Here is a 19,502-nt window from a genome sequence, read left to right as displayed (position 1 = left end):
GAAGGGCAAAGCTGGTAGGTGTAGGTATTGCTGACTAGAGAAATTGAGGCTTTGGTCAAGAAAAAGGAGGCATAGATCAGGTATAGACAGCTGGGATCAAATGAGTCCCTAGAGGAGTCTGAGGGCCATCGGGAGGGCAAAAAAGGTGACATGAGATTTTATTTGCCAAAGCTAAGGGGAAAGCAAAGAGAGTCCACAAGTATATTAAGGGTAAAAGAGTAACTAGGGAGAGAATAGGGCCCTTTAAAGATCAACATTTCGTCTGTGTGGAGCCACAGGAGATGGGTGAGATATGAAATGAATATTTCAAGTTACTATTTACTGCGGAGAAGGACTGGGAAACTAGGGAATTCGGGGAAATGAATAGTGATGTCTGAGTTCATATTACAGAAGAGGTGCTGGAGATCTTAAAACAAAGGTAGATAAATCCCTGGGACCTGATCAAGTTTTTTCTGGAACTTGTGGGAAGCTAGGAAAGAGATTGCTGGGTCCTTTGCTGAGATAGTTGTATCATCAGCAGTCATTGGTAAGGTGCCGGAAGCCTGAAGGTTGGCTAATGTGTTGTTATTTAAGAAAGGCTGTAAGAAAAAGACATGGAACTGGAGACCAGTGACCCTCACTCCAGTGGTGAGTAAGTTGTTGGAGGGGATTCTGAGGGACAGGATTTACATGCATTCGGAAAGGAAAGGGCTGATAGTCAACATTGCCTCGTGTCTCACTAACTTCAGTTTTTTTTGAAGAAGTGATAAAGAAGATTGAAGGCAGAGTGATAGATGTTGTCTCAATGGACTTTAGCAATGCTGTCGACAAGGTTCCACGTGATAGACTGGTTAATAATATTAGATCACCTGGGATGGCAGGTGGAGCTAGTCAATTGACAACAAATTGGCGTGGTAGTAGAGGGTTGCTTTTGGACTTGAGGCCTATGACCAGCAGTGTGCCACAAGGGTTGGTGCTGGATCTGCTTTTTGTCATGTATGTAAATGATTTGGATGTGAATATAGGAGGCATTGTTACTAAGCTTGCAGATGACACCAAAATAGATGGTGCAATGCACAGTGAAGATGATTCTGAGTGCAACGGGACCTTGATCCAATGAGCCAAAGGGCCACGGAATGGTAGATGGAGTTTATTTGGATATATGTGTGGTGTTGCATTTTGATAAGGCACACCAGGGCAGACTTGCCCAGTTAATAGTAGAGGCCTGGGGAGTGTTGCCAAACGGAGACCCACGGGTGCAGATGCAAATTCCTTAAGTGGAGTTGCATACAGGTAGGGTGGTGAAGAAGATGAAAGAAATTTCCTCCTCCTCTTAACAGCATTGCAGACCGTATACTCAACCTTGAGAAAGCACCTCATTTAAGGCATTCTAACTTTTAAAATAAGCAACTTTTAAAAAATGATTCTATAAATGAACAGAAGTACTGAAGCCAGTTTTGTTAACACCTATTCTTGGCCTTGCCTCCTTTTTGGAACTGAAATTGTCATGTGATTTCTGCACTTAACAGCATAAATGATATTTCAAAAGTTATTGGATGCAGGGATCCACGTTTATTGATCATTGGAAAGTAATCATCTGATTCTTGTTGATAATTTAGATCTGAGAATTCGTGTGTGATTGTTCTTTGTTGCAATTATTATTTAAAATTATTTTAGTTTGCGTTTGGATACATTTAAATAATGAAATACTGATACTTCAGTCTTTGTCTTTATTCATCCTGCTAATGACCTTACTGTAATGCAGCTTTTTTAAAATGACTTATGATTCACTTAACTCTTAAAAGGGGTCAGGATTAACTCTAAAGTCCTATAAATTGGTGGTTAAATAAATCATTTGGAAATTAGATTGCAATTTTTAGCCCAATTGTAAGCAGCAGCTGAAATCCAGACTCCATTATAATGACGAAGGTCACTGAAGGCTTCTTGAATAGGTGGTACTGCAGGTTTTCATGCTATCAGGTTAAGGAACTCTGCCAAGCTGTTAGTGCGCTTGATGATGTATTTTGAGTAATTGCACATTTGAGTATAGATTATTTAAAACACACCAATTCAAACTTTAAAAGAAAACATGAAAAATGTGTTTCCATATATATCAAGAAGTGTAGGTTTTTTGCTTTGGTGCTGGGAAATGGGATACTTTTTCTGTTACCTCACAGCATCAAGCAATAAGATTACAAGTCTTGGGCAGTAAAGGTCTGTTCATCAGTGTTTTAATAATGACCTTGGTCAAATGTTGAATTTTACCACATGGCTGTCTTTTTTTATTGCGTATGAATAAGTGATTATATCAGTTGTAAATTATAGGAAGTTGTGTTTTGGACATGGGAATGAACCAACCATGAATTTGATTAAGACTGCTAAACTCACTTCCATAGAAATGTTAAAGCCAATGGGAAAGAAGCTTTCGTTCTAGAAATCTGATATTGTAGACTGGGTCACAGGTGAAAAGGTAATGTATTTTGACTTTAATGAGAGCACATTATTCAATTGTCATGTTTACTTAAATGGCACTTCCAAATCCATAATCCAGAGTATTGACAAAGATGGGCAGTAATATCTTTGGAAAACAGTTGTCATCGAATGTCTCTACTATTCCACCCTCCCTGGCACGAGGTAAATGCAACCACAGTTGAAATAAACAATGCGTAGTAATATTTGTTTCTGTAATTGTTTTTAATATTTGATTTTTTTTATGTAGTTGAGTCATAAAAGCTTAATTCTGCACTATATCAGATGATGGATTACTATGTTAAACAGTTTTAACAAACACTCATTAGTGGGAGGAAAACATTTTTTCTAAATCCCAATTTAATTTTAAAGAGTGACATGTTTAAGGTTCAATGATTTATTAGAGTTGAAACTGAAAATAAATTAGAATTGTTTTATTAGTTTTAACAAAACCTTTGTAAAATGTTTTCTAACTGAGTGAAAGAAAAACATTTTTCTCCATTTCAGGTGTAATAGAGAATCATAAAGTCAATGGCATTTCAGCATGACTTGCTCCTTGTTTACAGATTTTTTTTTTTTGTAGACGTTAAGCTTGCATTTAAAATTTTAACCTTCCTTTTTTTTTATGTTGCTGGAAATATTTGACTGAAGTAAAAGCAGCCCGAGTTTCATATTGTAAGTGTGGAGCTGGACGAACACAGCAGGCTAGGCAGCTTCTGAGGAGCAGGAAAGCTGACATTTCGGGTCGGGACCTTTCTTCAGAAAGGACCCGAAACGTCAGGCTGCCTGGCCTGCTGTGTTCCTCCAGCTTCACACTGTTATCTCTGACTCCAGCATCGGCAGTTCTTAGTATCTCCAAGTATCATATGGAATCTTTTCAGAACAAACTTTATTAAACCTAGTCTCTCTCTCTCTCTCTATTAAACCTAGTCTCTCTCTCTCTCTCTATTAAACCTAGTCTCTCTCTCTCTCTCTATTAAACCTAGTCTCTCTCTCTCTCTCTCTCTATTAAACCTAGTCTCTCTCTCCTCTCTCTCTCTCTCTCTCTCTCTCTCTCTCTCTCTCTCTCTCTCTCTCTATTAAACCTAGTCTCTCTCTCCTTACTCTCAACATCCCTCCTGAAGGCCTTCATTGTGTCCATTGCTGCTGCTTCAAACTTGAGGCACTAAGAGGGAGTTCTGAGGAAGGGTCACTGGACCCAAAATGTTAACTTCTCTCCTGCACAGATGCTGCCAGACCTGCTGGGCTTTTCCAGCAGCTTTGTTTTTGTTGCAGTAAAAGGGAGGCTGGTTTCGTCAAATATCACATGATTGCCAAACTCTGTGAAGCATACAAAGATGTAGTTAACTCAAGGTGGCTCACTGCATGAATTCTATTAGGCCTCTCACAGCCACCATCATAGCTTCAGACCTTGCAGACCCAGACTTTTGTCCCATGACCCATGGTTTGCGACTTTTGCTTCAACATACCACAATTTAACCGAGTTAATTATAGACACTTCTTTTGTTAGAATAACAACAAAGTCCAAAGAATAACATGATGAATGTGTAAAGTATAGGTAAGAGTTGATAATACTGAGTGGCGCAGGTCAGAGTCAGATATACAGCATGGAAACAGACCCTTCAGTCTAATCCATCCATGCTGACCAGATATCGTGTATAGATTGGGCCCCAGATATGTCTAAACCCTTCCTATTTGTATATCTCCAACCTCCAACCAGGAAAAGAGATTTTTTTCTGCAGTGTGTATTTGCTTTTTATTGCCTACATCTACATCCCTATTGGTTTAGGTGAACATGCTGAGATTTAACATTGGGTCATAAGCAAAAGAGGTGATCTACTACCCAATCCATTCACCCAGCATTTCCAACTGGACTAAAATTAGAATCCAAGCCTTAAAAAAAAAAAAAAAAAAATAGTCAAGGTCATGCACTAACCCATCGTCATCCAACTGTGTCTGGACAGAAAACCGGAATATCACCATCTGACATGCAAGACAGCAAACGCTGTAAACATAACACTACAAGAAAATTTTCAAAACCACTAGGTACATTGCATTGAGTATGTGATTAATCATCCTTAATCCTGTAACGTTCATAACTCAATTATGAGTTAGCTAAATAAGAGAAACTGAAATATTTGCTGATTACGAAAAAGAATAAAATTTTTGCAAAGACTGAATTCTACAGAGCCTTATATACCTTTAAGACTGCAAGACTAGTGAGCACAAGTCGGCCATTCAGTCCATCGGGTCTTCTCAGCCAATTAATGTGACCCTGGCTGATAGGACAATCTTCAGTCTTTTATGCTGTCGGGTATGGAGGAAGAAGATCAAAGACATTGGGCTTGGGTATAGGAGGAATGCTGCGTGGTAATCAGAAGGTTATAAAGGGAAAGAAAACAAAGAGTGGATGGTTGGTACAAAAATTGTTCAAATTGGGATCTCGGGTATAAAATTCACTCAGATTGGATGACTTTTCAAATCAGCGCAGCATATGATCTCGGAATGATTTCGGCCTGTAGGGCTGTGAACTGTGTAGCTAAGGAAGTCTACGTCATGCTTGGTCAGGATTGAGGGAAGTTGTCCTCTTTTCCTGGCCTGTTTGAATTTTGAATGTGTGAATTATTGAAGAAATCCAGGCTTGGGAATAAATTAGTGAGGAAAGAGGAGAGCAAAAGAATCTTATGCATGTGGGGCTGAAGAACGGGAGTATTGGAAAGCAGGAAGATAAGTCTGTACTAGAATTTAAAAGGAAGAAACCTGGGTGGTGTTCAGCTAGGGGAATACGAGCAGCTAATGGTGGAGAAAGAGCTCGGGTTGTAAAGTATGGGAAGTCTTGAAGAGAAATACTAAGTTGGGTACACTGTTTAAAACTTCATTGCAATGAAGAAGTCAAAATAAAAATAAATACTGACAAATTATGAATTCTCAAATGTAGGGAATAGAAATTCATTTAGAAATTAAGTCATGTCAAACAGTGCAAATTAATTCACGAAAAGGTGGTAAAGAAATTTGTATGGAGAAACAAATTAACTTCAATATTTCTGTTTTCTAGGAATCTGGGATGGATAGTGAGCAGTTGAAATAAGGTTGGGAAAGGCTAACAAAGGAAGCTGAAATTAGTGTTGCAGTGTGGCAAGTCTGTGTATCTGCATAACTTACACTATGAATGACTACATAAAAGTATTTGTTTATTAATTCTAGACTGAGGATCAGGGTGGAAGCATAAGTGGGTACAAAATTAATTTTCAAATTGTGGTTAATTGCCTGCAATTGGTGAGTTGGGCCTTAGTTGCAGACAAGCCAGTAATTAAGATGGGGGCAAGAATGATAAACTTGAATAGGCCTGCGACTAGAAATACACCAGTAGTTGGAAGTGATTCCAGCAAATATCTGAGCTGGGAAGCATAATATCTGTTGGACAGAAAATTCAAAGGTAAGTTAAATGTGAGCTTGTTGAGAGACCATAAAAATTAAAGGGCAGTAATTTGGAACCAAATTAAATGTCAAGGAAAGAAATTTTGAAAGAACGATGTGCAAAATTGTATTGTACTGTAAAGTTGGTACACTTCAGTCTCCAGTTGAGAAGGACTGAACCTGGAGAAGGCTTGCTTAGAGTGGCAAAAGCTGAGTGGTTTGAACTTTCTTGGGTGTACTCTGTTGCATCTCACTGGGTAGCATGCTGGAAATCATCCCTGCTAATCATGAAGTCATCACAAGTTACTTTTTATAAAAGTATGCAAGATTCTCCAATTTACCTGTGTTTTAGACCCAGGTTGACAAAGTGCAGGCCAGATTTCTGTATGTAAGAATTCTTTATTTATTACAAATAAATTGGACAAGTATACAACTACCTACCTTGTACATGTAACTTTACTGGTTGAAACACAAACCACCTCAAAACTGCTTTCCATAAATATAATTATGTCAAGGGAAGTATCTGTATAAAACACTTGCATCTGGTTTCTTCACTTAGTTTTAGGATCCAATTAAAAATTGTGCAGCTATACCCCATATTATCATTCCATAACTTCTCTCCATCCATTCTCATCCAACCATTGTCATGGGCGTGTACAAAATATCTTGCAGAGAGCTTAATGTTTGGCATTATTTCTTATTTAAATGTTATAATATCCTTAAATTTTATTCCATTAGCCTTGAAAGCTAATGCCACTGCATTTTTTTTTATGTTCCTGTGATTTTCACCTAATGTGTTTTGAGCTTTTGTGCTCCACAGTTTACTCACTTGGCATACTGAAATTCATGGGCATTTTATCCATGTTGCTGATGTAGCATAATGGGTACTTGTGGTTTTGTTCCTGTCTGATGAATTGTTGGAAACTGATAATTTTGGCAACGTGCTCTTTTGGTAGCTTCTGAGCATTCTTGGTTTTATGCCATAGCACCAGACATTTTTGTTCCATGAAGTGACTTTACAGCTAGCTATTGGTCTAAAATTTTTGGTGGACACAGCATTTGATTTGGATCAAGGGCTGACATTTGCATTGCTGCTGGAGTTGAAATCATTCTGGTGCTTCTCAGGATGAGGCCAGTGATTGGTCACTGTTTTTGTGACATATTTGATCATGGACAGACTCCTTCAACTACTTCGGTTTTTCACTAGCACTGGATTCCCTTGCCGGAGCATGTCAGGTTAGTAACTGTTAAACTTTTAGCTTGAAGCCAAGTTGTGCTTATTCTTTTTGTCAAAGGATCCACTTTGCACATTGCTTGCCACACAGTCTGCTCTGTAGGTTTGTCTCAAATTCCTGTGATCATCTTGGCAACATTGCTCGTATTGCCTCTATGATCTCATTTGTGATAAGATGAGTGAAGCGTATATTTGAGGTGAAAAATTGAAGATGCCTCCTAATGAGTCTAGCATACCACAGCAGAAAGATGGGTGGGGTATAGATCTTAACATAACTTTTGGTGCTGGAATAACATAGTGTTGTCTTATCCATCTTGTCTTGATGTTGATCATGCAGTCCATGCGAAGGTTCACTGAATCTGAAACATTTACTCTGATTTATCTGCGCAGATGCTGCCCTACCTGATGACCCTTTGCAGCAATTTCTGTTTTTGTTCCAGGTTTTTCTTGACATGCTCAAGCATCTCTAGTGATCTAGATGATGAGAATCTGCAGAAGATTTGTTCACGAATTGCAAAACTGGAGGATGTCTATTTTTATTAAACTATATTATCTACAGTACTTTGATAATCGGTTGAAGTGCAACAATTTAAATGAGCCAATAATTCAGATTTGGCTCTGTGACCAGCATAGTTGGAATATGTGCTAGCATTAATTTTGGGATAAATTGAATTAAGCAGTCAATGTGTTTGGAAGAGGTGGTGAGAAGAGAATGATCAGCAACAAAATTGAGTTACTGGAAAGGAAATAAACTTGTAAATTATTTATTATATGAAAAAGCACTTCTAATTGTTTTGAACTGTGTACTAAAAATATAAGATTGCGAGTTGGTGTATCCACAGCCTCGTATCGGCAGTCATAAGGAGTAGAAAGAAGACAACATGTTGCCCATGATCTGAACTGGTGGCAGAACTGTGCACTGACATTTTTTTTTCTTCCTCCACCCATAATATTTTTGACTCTATCCTTTTGAATGTGTATTGAAATACTGAGGGGTAGAGTAAGTTTCATGTTATAGATCCTGGCGAGTATTGATGATTAGATTCAGTGTTAATGTTTCAAATTTTGTATGTGGAAAAAAGTCGACATCGTAATAACAGGGACCAACATAGCAATACATGCTAAGTGATGTGAGAACTATCTTTGAATTTTTAGTTGTGCTATTAGACTGAGTTTGGGTGTTTAAAGGTGTAATACATGCTGCAATTTTTTTTTCATTACTCAGTATGGCTTGAATGTTTAATTAGTAGCCTAACATTGTAGTTCCTCAAATATTAAAGTTTTAAGTTTTCTAAAAATTATTGGGACTTGGAATAAAACACTTTTTCTGAAGAATCTGGTATTGATGAATGAGTAATCTTTTGCTTAGGTATTGCTTGTGGTATCTAAGAGTTTTTCAGTTAGCTTCACTTGTCACTGTTATCTCTATTAAAATGCAATTTGTTCTAATGTTATAATTCAGATAGTTATTTGAAATGCCGTGATAGGACTGCCTTCGTTCTGTCCATCCTTTGACTTTTACAATTTACAAATACAACAGCATTAACATAAGATTTAATCCCACTATCTCTACTACCGTAATTATATTGGATTGACTGCTTACGTTGGCTGGAAAGTGTGACTGATGCTTTAAATTACACTAAGTGATTCACATTCTCCAGCTTTTTTTCTTGCGCTTTCCTTGCACTACTCAGCTATCTATTGAATAGGTTATAGGAATTGGCGAATATGATCATTACATCATTCTTCGTCAGTTTTAGTAATTGGCTGAATAATGTAGTACACAATGACATTTGTCTTTAAAATCTAAGCCTAGGTATTAAAGTATCATGTCATGGAGTTTTGAATTTTAAATAGTAATAATGGTCATTTTTTCTTGTAATCATTTAGATATGTTGAGAGAGTTTGAATCTAGCAGAAGTTCACGAGTTGTAGTGAATACATAATAGAACACAGACACGAATTCATGGTGAGACTCTTGATGGATTCAAACTTTATCATTTTGCCACCAAAATGGTTCTAAATTTTTCAAGTGAGTTAATAGTTGGAAAAGGTGCTTCAAATTACAATGAATTTAGGTAAATTAGTGCCTGTATTCTATTACGTATTTCACTATCTCTATTGAACTTTTGATTCAAACTGTCAGTGTATCTAAATGATTTGGGCGTATCCTGACAGGTGTGTATCAGGATCTCTTGGATGCTCTGTGTTGATTATGTGGTAGTATCCTGTGAAATTTTAATTGCCCTTTGGAAATTTCATGACATCTGGAACCCTCTGAAAAAGGCTCTCCGACTCTGATTTACAGAAGGAAACTTTTGGAGGTTTAGACTTTCCAACCTTTTAAAGTTGGACCAAAGGGTCTCTTTCGTAATGTATGAGTCTCTATTTTAAAGTTAACACTTTCTGACTAACTGTTAGGGGAACTAAAGCCCTGCTGTAATTTGTGGCCTGCTGCAAAAGGTGCAGTGTGCACACACTACCTCCCAAATGGGCGTCTAACCTGACAAGATGCCAAAAGTTAGCTGTCTCCAATGTATGACCCATTCTCCTCTTTTTCTCTCTGCATCCCCCAGCTTCCAACCTGTGTTTCTCTCTCTCTCTCTCTCTCTTTTTTTTTAAAACGTAGTACATAGCAGCTAGTGCCAGAAGGATATGGAAATAGTGATTCTGGCCCAGATCAGAAGATTTAGGTCAAAATATTCACTTTGGATGTTTTGTATGTGAAATGTTTTTGGACAGCTTAGATCTATTTATTGGATTTACAGCATACTTTAATACAACTGTACATGGCTGGGTTTTATGCTGGGTACTAATTTTGATTTGCTGCAGGTACTGTTGATTCTTTCATGTTAACTACATTTAGTTGCTTTCTGGGGATCTTCCTTCAGAATTCAGTTGTATCCTAATGTATTTGCTATTATCAATAGATTCTAAGATATCCCCTTGTTTTTCTGTCTGAATTCCATATAAATGGAATCATCCAGCACGGAAGCAGACCCTTTGGTCCAGCTCGTCCATGCCAGTTAGACATCCCAATCTGACCTAGTCTGACCAGATATCCAAAATAAAACTAGTCCCGTTTGCCAGCATTTGGTCCGTATCCCTCTAAACCCTTCCTATTCATATATATCCATCCAGATGCCTTTTAAATGTTGTAATTGTACCCACTTCCTCGTGTAGCTCATTCCATACATGCACCACCCTTTGCGTGAGGAAGTTACCCCTCCGGTCCTTGTTTAAATCTTACCCATCTCACCTTAAACCTACGCTGTCTGGACTCTTACACCTTAGGAAAAAGACCTTAACTATTCATCCTATCCTTGCCCCTCGTGATTTTATAAATCTTTAAGGTCACCACTCATCATCCTCTCCGGGGGGGTGCGGAAATACCCCAAGCCACTTGAGCCTCCTCTTATCCCCTCCAGTCCCAGCAACATTGTTGTAAATCTTTTCTGCACCCAAGTGCAGACGTCTCAAGTTTAACAATATCTGCCCTATAGAAAGGTAACTAAAAATGTACACAGTATTCTGAAAATGTCCTCACCAATGTCCTGTATATCTACCACATGATGCCCCAACTCCAATATTCAGTTTTTTTGACCAATGAAAGCAAGTGTGCCAAACGCCACCTTCATCACCTTGTCTACCTGCGACTCCACTTTCAAGGAACTATGCACCTTTGTTTAGCAGCATTGTCCGGGACCTTACCATTTAGGTGTATAAGTCCTGCCTTGGTTTGCCTCACCAAAATGCAACGCCTCATAATTATTTCAATTAAACTCCATTTGCTGGTCCGTGGCCCATAGGCCCATCTGATCAAGATCCTGTTATATTCTGAAGTTTTATTTTGCTGACCACTACACCACCTATTTTGGCGTCATCTGCAAATGTAACAACAGACCTCCTATTTTCACATCCAAATCATTAATATAAATGATGAAAAGCAGTGGCCTCAGCACTGATCCTTGTGGCATACTGTTGGTCACAGGCCCCCAGTCTGAGAAGCAACTGTCGACCACCATCCTCTGTCTTCTACCATCAAGTCAGTATTGTACCTAATTGGCACCCTGACCCCCAAAAATTACTAACCAGTCTACCATGCGGAACCTTGTCAAAAGCTTTACTGAAGTCCATATAGACAACGTCTACCATTCTGTCGTCTTCAATCCTCTTTGTCACCACCTTCAAAAAAACTCAATCAAGTTAGTGAGACATCACTTCCCATGCACGAAGTCATGTTGAATATCCCTAATCAGTCCTTGCCTTTTCAAATAACTTTTACATGAATGCTGCTTCAATCTCTCCAAAGATGGATTGAGTAAATACTTGTTCAGATGAAGCTACTTTAGTTCACAGTGATGTAAATATACATTAGAAAAGCTGTTACAAATTGCCCAAGTATGATGAAGTGAGAGAAATTGTATTAGGAACTTGCCATCTTGCCTCATGTAAGATAACCCAATGATATGATATGGGACAAGATTATTTCTAACTCCATTCTGGAATTTCAAACCTCTTTGCTCAGCTATGTAAAATACATAGTATTTCTCTTCATGACCTCAATAGTATTTTCTACTCTCGGTACAATCTATATGGTTTGTGAAACGTGACCTATCAACCCCAAAGATTCAGTCAGCCTTCTAAGCATTTATTCATTGTCATGAGCATATTTCGATGCCATATTCAAGGCAACTCAGTTATCTTACTGATCTATTTCTTTTCATACAGCTGTATAACATCTGTCATAGCCATTTGGCACAACTTACATTTGTAATGAATTTTGAAAAAACATTAGTCCGTGTGGTTCTAATTTCCTTCAGTACTTTAGAACATAGAACATAGAACATTACAGCGCAGTACAGGCCCTTTGGCCCTGGATGGTGTCACAGGTCGGCGCAACAATCTGAAGCCCATCTAACCTGCACTATTCCATTATCATCCATATGTTTATCCAATGACCATTTAGATGTCCTTAAAGTTGGTGAGTCTACTACTGTTGCAGGCAGGGCATTCCACGCCCTTACTACTCTGAATAAAGAACCTACCTCTGACATCTGTCCTATATCTAAACCCCTCAATTTAAACCTATGTCCCCTCGTGCTAGCCACCACCATCCGAGGAAAAAGGCTCTCGCTGTCCACCCTATCTAATCCTCTGATCATCTTGTATGTCTCTATTAAGTCACCTCTTAACCTTCTTCTCTCTAACGAAAAGAGCCTCAAGTCCCTCAGCCTTTCCTCATAAGACCTTCCCTCCATACCAGGCAACATCCTGGTAAATCTCCTCTGCACCCTTTCTAATGCTTCCACATCCTTCCGATAGTGCGGCGACCAGAACTGTACGCAATACTCCAAGTGCGGCCGCACCAGAGTTTTGTACAGCTGCAACGTGACCTCATGACTCCGAAACTCCATCCCTCTACCAATAAAACCTAACACACCGTACGCCTTCTTAACAACCATATCAACCTGGGTGGCAACTTTCAGGGATCGATGCACATGGACACCGTGATCTCTCTGCTCATCCACACTACCAAGAATCTTACCAGTAGCCCAGTACTCTGTATTCCTGTTACTCCTTCCAAAGTGAATCACCTCACACTTTTCCGCATTGAACTCCATTTGGCACCTCTCAGCCCAGCTCTGCAGCTTATCTATGTCCTTCTGTAACCTGCAACATCCTTCCGCACTATCCACAACTCCACCGACTTTAGTGTCATCCGCAAATTTACTAACCCATCCTTCTACACCCTCATCCAGGTCATTTATAAAAATGACAAAGAGCAGTGGCCCCAAAATAGATCCTTGCGGTACACCACTAGTAACTGAACTCCAGGATGAGCATTTCCCATCAACCACCACCCTCTGTTGTCTTACAGCTAGCCAATTTCTGATCCAAACCGCTAAATCACCCTCAATCCCATGCCTCCGTATTTTCTGCAATAGCCTACCGTGGGGAACCTTATCAAACGCTTTACTGAAATCCATATACACCACATCAACCGCTTTACCCTCATCCACTGTTTGGTTACCTTCTCAAAGAACTCAATAAGGCTTGTGAGGCACGACCTACCCTTCACAAAACCGTGTTGACTATCCCTAATCAAATTATTCCTTTCCAGATGATTATAAATCCTATTTCTTATAATCCTTTCCAACACTTTACCCACAACCGAAGTAAGGCTCACTGGTCTATAATTACCAGGGTTGTCTCTACTCCCCTTCTTGAACAAGGGGACAACATTTGCTATCCTCCAGTCTTCTGGCACTATTCCTGTAGACAATGACGATGTTAAGATCAAAGCCAAAGGCTCTGCAATCTCCTCTCTAGCTTCCCAGAGAATCCTAGGATAAACCCCATCCGGCCCAGGGGACTTATCTATTTTCACACTTTCCAGAATTGCTAACATCTCCTTATGAACCTCAATCCCGTCTAGTCTAATAGCCTGTATCTCAGTATTCTCCTCGACAACATTGTCTTTGTCTTTGTCTTTTTCCTGTGTGAATACTGACGAAAAATATTCATTTAGTGCCTCTCCTATCTCTCTTCGGACTCCACGCACAACTTCCCACTACTGTCCTTGACTGGCCTTAGTCTTACTCTAGTCATTCTTTTATTCCTGACATACCTGTAGAAAGCTTTAGGGTTTTCCTTGATCCTACCTGCTAAAGACTTCTCATGTCCCCTCCTGGCTCCTCTTAGCTCTCTCTTTAGGTCCTTCCTGGCTAACTTGTAACTCTCCAGCACCCTAACTGAGCCTTCACGCCTCATCTCTGCATAAGCCTTCTTCCTCTTGACAAGAGATTCAACTTCTTTAGTAAACCATGGTTCCCTCGCTCGACCACTTCCTCCCTGACTGACAGGTACATACTTATCAAGGACACGCAGTAGCTGTTCCTTGAACAAGATCCACATTTCAATTGTGCCCAGCCCCTGCAGTTTCCTTCTCCATCCTATGCATCCTAAATCTTGCCTAATCGCCTCATAATTGCCTTTCCCCCAGCTATAACTCTTGCCCTGCGGTAAAGACCTATCCCTTTCCATCGCTAAAGTAAATGTAACTGAATTGTGGTCACTATCACCAAAGTGCCTACCTACCTCCAAATCTAACACCTGGCCTGGTTCGTTACCCAGTACCAAATCCAATGTGGCCTCGCCTCTTGTTGGCCTATCTACATACTGTGTCAGGAAAGCCTCCTGCACACATTGGACAAAAACTGACCCATCTAAAGTACTCGAACTGTAATGTTTCCAGTCAATATTTGGAAAGTTAAAGTCCCCCATAACAACTACCCTGTTACTTTCGTTCCTATCCAGAATCATCTTTGCAATCCTTTCCTCTACATCTCTGGAACTTTTCGGAGGCCTATAGAAAACTCCCAAAAGGGTGACTCCTCCTTTCCTGTTTCTAACCTCAGCCCATACCACCTCAGTAGACGAGTTCTCTTCAAATGTCCTTTCTGCTGCCGTAATACTGTCCTTGCCTAACAATGCCACACCTCCCCTTCTTTTACCACCTTCCCTGATCTTACTGAAACATCTAAACCCCGGAAGCTGCAACAACCATTCCTGTCCCTGCTCTATCCATGTCTCCGAAATGGCCACGACATTGAAGTCCCAGGTACCAACCCATGCTGCAAGTTCATCCACCTTCTTCAACGCCAGGAGCATCCGGAATTAGACACACTTCAAACCACCTTCAAACCACCTTCCTGCCTGCCGGTACACTCCTGCGACCTTGAAACCTTATTCATGACCTCACTACTCTCAACCTCCTGTACGCTGGAGCTACAATTCAGGTTTCCATCCCCCTGCTGAATTAGTTTAAACCCTCCCGAAGAGCATTAGCAAATTCCCCCCCCCCCCCCAGGATATTGGTACCCCTCTGGTTCAGGTGTAGACCATCCCATTTGTAGAGGTCCCCCAGAATGAGCCCCAATTATCCAGTTATCTGAATCCCTCCCTCCTGCACCATCCCTGTAGCCAAGTGTTCAACTGTTCTCTCTCCCTATTACTCACCTTGCTAGCACGTGGCACGGGTAACAAACCAGAGATAACAACTCTGTTTGTTTGTTCTAGCTCTAAGCTTCCACCCTAGCTCCTTGAATTTCTGCCTTGCATCCCCATCCCTTTTCCTACCTATGTCATTGGTGCCAGTGTGGACCACGACTTGGGGCTACTCCCCCTCCCCCTTAAGGATCCCGAAAACACGATCTGAGACATCACGGACCCTGGCACCTGGGAGGCAACACACCAACCGTGAGTCTGTCTCGTTCCCACAGAATCTCCTATCTGTCCCCCTAACTATGGAGTCCCCAATGACTAATGCTCTCCTCTTCCCCCCCTTCCCTTCTGAGCAACAGGGACAGACTCTGTGCCAGAGACCTGTACCCCATGGCTTACCCCTGGTAGGTCGTTCCCCCCCAACAATATCCAAAACGGTATACTTGTTATTGAGGGGAACGGCCACAGGGGATCCCTGCACTGTCTGCCTGTTCCCTTTTCGTCCCCTGACTGTAACCTATCTACCTTTTTTCCTGTACCTGAGGTGTCGACCTCCCTGTAACTCCTCTCAATTAGCCCCTCAGTCTCCCGAATGATCCGAAGTTCATCTAGCCCCAGCTCCAGTTCTCTAACGCGGTTTCCGAGGAGCTGGAGTTGGGTGCACTTCCCGCAGATGAAGTCAGTGGGGACACTAGTGGTGACCCTTACCTCCCACATTCTACAGGAGGAGCATGCAACTGCCCTAACATCCATTCCCACTGTTCTGAATTCCCAAACAGACTATTGGAAAAAAAAAACTAGTAACCTTACCAAATCAGCGCTTTTTTTTAGGTTAGAGGAGGATGATGGGTGGGAGACACTACCAACGTACTGTTTGGGGTAAAGCAACCGCCCAAATATATTACCTCACTTACTCAGCCGTCCCGTGTCCGCTGCTGCTCAGCATGCGCTCCGCCTAGTCAGGAGGTAAGTTTTTAAAGGATTAACTTACCTTCCTGGCAGCCCCCTGGTCCTCGCTCTCACTGCTGCTGCAAAAATGGAGTCACGTGAGGTAAGACTTTTATAATCGAAAAGCTCACCTTGCCAGGGTGTCCTCGCACCCTTTTCGGGATCCTTAAGGGATGGGGATGTAAGAATTCCAATTCTTTGGAATGTATATAAGCAACCCACCAACTCCCCTTGCTTGTTCCCCCACCCACCCCTTGGGGTGCTGTCACTTGCCCTGTCAAACTCCTTTTGTGAATGCTGGATGGTAAAAATGAAAAACATAAGGGCCTCCCCTTTAATTTCAGCAAGACCTTTTATTTCATGGCCACTCTGCATTCATTCAGCTATTTGTAGCCCTACCTGCACTTCTGATAAATGCTGGAGTCAATATTTTTAAGACCTAAATCAAGAAACAAATAAGCAATAGTAGAAAGGTCTCTTCCAAACTAATTTCTTTTAGTTCTTCCATTTTCTACCATCACCATTCCCAAGTAATTTCTGACTAACCATGGAAAAAATTGAGGGAAATTTTATATTAAGAACAATACAAGGATAAACCATTAGTAATGGCTCATTGTTTCAAAGTGGGTGGGGAGGTATAGTGATTAAAAACTATATAAAAAAAAAAAAAAACCAGGATGCAAATACATTATGAACCAAAAATTACTGTGCTGAATATATTAGTGCAGAATTTTGCGTGTGAAATTACATCTTCTCCACACAATCTAATCATCAATGCACTAACAATGAAATGTTCATTCCTTATGGTTTAAAAACCAAAAACTTAACAGACAAGTTATTATTGATGAATTAACTGTTAGACAAACACTGCAGTAGTTGCTAAATCACTTCTGCATTGGCCAATTTATAATGCTGTGCAGTGCAAATATTGATTTAATGTACTTTCTTAGTGCAGAACCAGTTAAGAATTCATAAATGCAGGAAACTGTCTCCATGTAATACTGCTGGTATTAATAGTTGAATTGCCCTTGACCTTTGTTTGAATGTAATGAGGAAATGTGTTTTCTTTTGCATTTTGAGAATCTGACGACGAGTAACACATCTGATTTTAAGTTTTTTTTTTTTTAAAAATCAAATATCACCCAATCATTCATCTCCCTGTCTCTTCCATGTCATCAGATCTGCATTCATTTTGCCTGTATATTACATATGAATTTGGAGTAGGAGTGATCTATTCATCTCTTTGAGTCTGCTCTGCTATTCACAAGTTACAGCTGAAATGACTATGACCTCCAATCTGCATTCCAATTTACCCTTTTACTCCCTTACTTAACAAAAATCTATCAGCCTCTGCCTTCTAAACCAAATCAAGTACTCTGCCTCATCACCTCCTTTTCAGGAAAAGGGTTCCAAAGACACTATCTTCGTGAATTGTTTTTAAATCACACATCAGATTTAAAAGGTTTGGCCCTGTTTTTCTGGATACTCCTTATAAGAGAAAACACTCCGTATCTACCTCAACACCTCAGACCTCAGTATATTGTACATTTCGTTCAAATCACCTCTTACTGTTATAATCTTCAGCACATGCAAGCCTGGCCCATCCACAGCAGCCCTGTTCCAGGAATTAGTGTCCCAAATTTCCTCTGAATTGCCTCCAATGGATTTACATTCTTCTTTAAATAAGTTGGCCAATACCCTGGACAGACCTCTTAGATGCATGTCTTGCTAATGCCTTGTATAATTAAACATAACCTCCACATTTTTATATTCAATTCCCTTTGTGATAAAGGATAACATTCTGTTAGCTTGCCTCATTACTTGTTATATATGCATATTACTGCTTTATGATTTTTATGCTGAAGGCCACCCAGATCCCTCTACGATCTCCCGTCATTTAGAGAATATGCTTTTTTATTCTTCATGCAAAATGGACAATTTCAGAATTTCCCACGTTTTGTTCTGTTTGCCACATCCTTGCTCCTCTGCAGTGCCCTTGTGTCCTCTTCACAATGTACTTTGCTAGCTTTGTCATCTGCAAATTTGGCAACCATATCTCCTGTTCCAATTCATCCAAGTCATTTGTATAAATTGTAAACACTTAAAGTTCCAGCACTGATCCCTGTGATACTCCATTTTGTTGCACCTTGCCTGAAAAAAAACTAATTGCCTATTCTCTGCTTCCTGTTAGCGACCCATTTTATATCCATGCCACCATGCTACCTCCTACACCAAGCACTTTTGCTTTTGGTAATTATCTTTGTGGTACCTTTTTAAGAAATGACTGTTGAAAATATACATATGGTGCATTCATTCGATCCCCTTTATAAAAAGCATGTTACCACCTCCTAGAACTCCAATAGATTAGACACACATGATGTTGCTTCCACAAAATTATATTGATTCTGCCTAACTATCTTGAACTTAATCAAGTGCCCTGAAATAACTTGTACAATAATAACTTCTAACATTTTGCCTATGACTTACGCTAAATCAACTGGTCTGTTATTTCTGCTTTGTCTCCCTCCCTTTTTAAATAAAGGAACTACATTTGCTATCTTTCTGGGACTGTCGCCAGATCAAGAATTTTGGAAAATTAAAATCCCTGCAGCAGCTATAGCATAAGCCACTTTTTTTTTTTCCCCACCAAGATCCTCGGATGACATTCATCTGGATCAGGCACATCAGCTGACATCTCCAGCAGCTGACTTGGTGTCACTTTGGTGATTAGGGTCTTCCTGAGTTCTTTCCTCCTTCCGTTTTGTGACTTATCACATGCTTCTTTCATCCTCAGCAGTGAAGACTGGGTATTTTCCATCAGTTAATTTGTCATCTGCTTATTTTCCAGTATTAATTCTCAAGTCCCCCTTTTTATAGGACTTGCTTTGTTAACCACACCCCCCCCCAAATATTTATAAAAACTTTTACTATTTGTCTTAAATTTTCAGTCCAGCTTCCTTTATACTCCTTCCCTGCATCAATGTTTTGGTTATTCATTGCCATTTTTATATTCTATCCAGTCTTCTGACCTGCCTGTTTTTATACAATTACATGCTTTTTCTTTTCATTTGATGCTATCTATAACATTTCTAGTTTACCATGGATGGTGTATTTGTCCCTTAATCTTTCTTCTTATTGGAATATATCAAGTCACCTATCTAATTTGTTAATTCACTTTTGCAAGCTCTGCTTTCCCTCATAATTTTCTTTTGTTGAAGGAAATAGTCTCGGATCTGCTCCCCTGTCCTTTTGAACTGAATGTAAAATTCAATGTTTGTGTCTGAAAATCTCCCATCTGGTTTCTTCCCATGCCAAGACGTGGAATTGGCCCTGATCAAAGTCACCATAGCCTTCTCTGTAACTGTTGTGATGTGCTATTCTGTCTCAGTGCTCACTACTTTTCTGCATTCATTGTCCCAGTCATCTTCTGTAGGACCATCCTTGTTTG

At 40.0% G+C, this 19,502-nt stretch overlaps 1 protein-coding gene across 6 annotated transcripts in view; it reads left to right on the top strand.

Moving 5' to 3' along the window:
• akt3a (v-akt murine thymoma viral oncogene homolog 3a) overlaps positions 1–19,502 on the top strand; it is a 460,369-nt gene that overhangs the window by 12,494 nt on the left and 428,373 nt on the right. Inside the window, exon 1 of one of the 6 annotated variants that reach the window (XM_048601229.1) lies at positions 2,350–2,449. The exons of 4 other annotated variants lie outside the window; for them this stretch is intronic. The gene's annotated coding sequence lies outside the window, so the exon portion shown is untranslated. Of the gene's footprint in view, positions 1–2,349; positions 2,450–2,554; positions 2,614–19,502 lie in introns of those variants that run through there. One more of the 6 variants, XM_048601230.1, reaches the window with a different exon arrangement.

This window comes from Rhincodon typus, chromosome 9, assembly GCF_021869965.1.
Source record: "Rhincodon typus isolate 14 chromosome 9, sRhiTyp1.1, whole genome shotgun sequence".
NCBI lineage: Eukaryota > Metazoa > Chordata > Chondrichthyes > Orectolobiformes > Rhincodontidae > Rhincodon > Rhincodon typus.
This window is presented reverse-complemented; position numbering and strand designations above follow the sequence as displayed.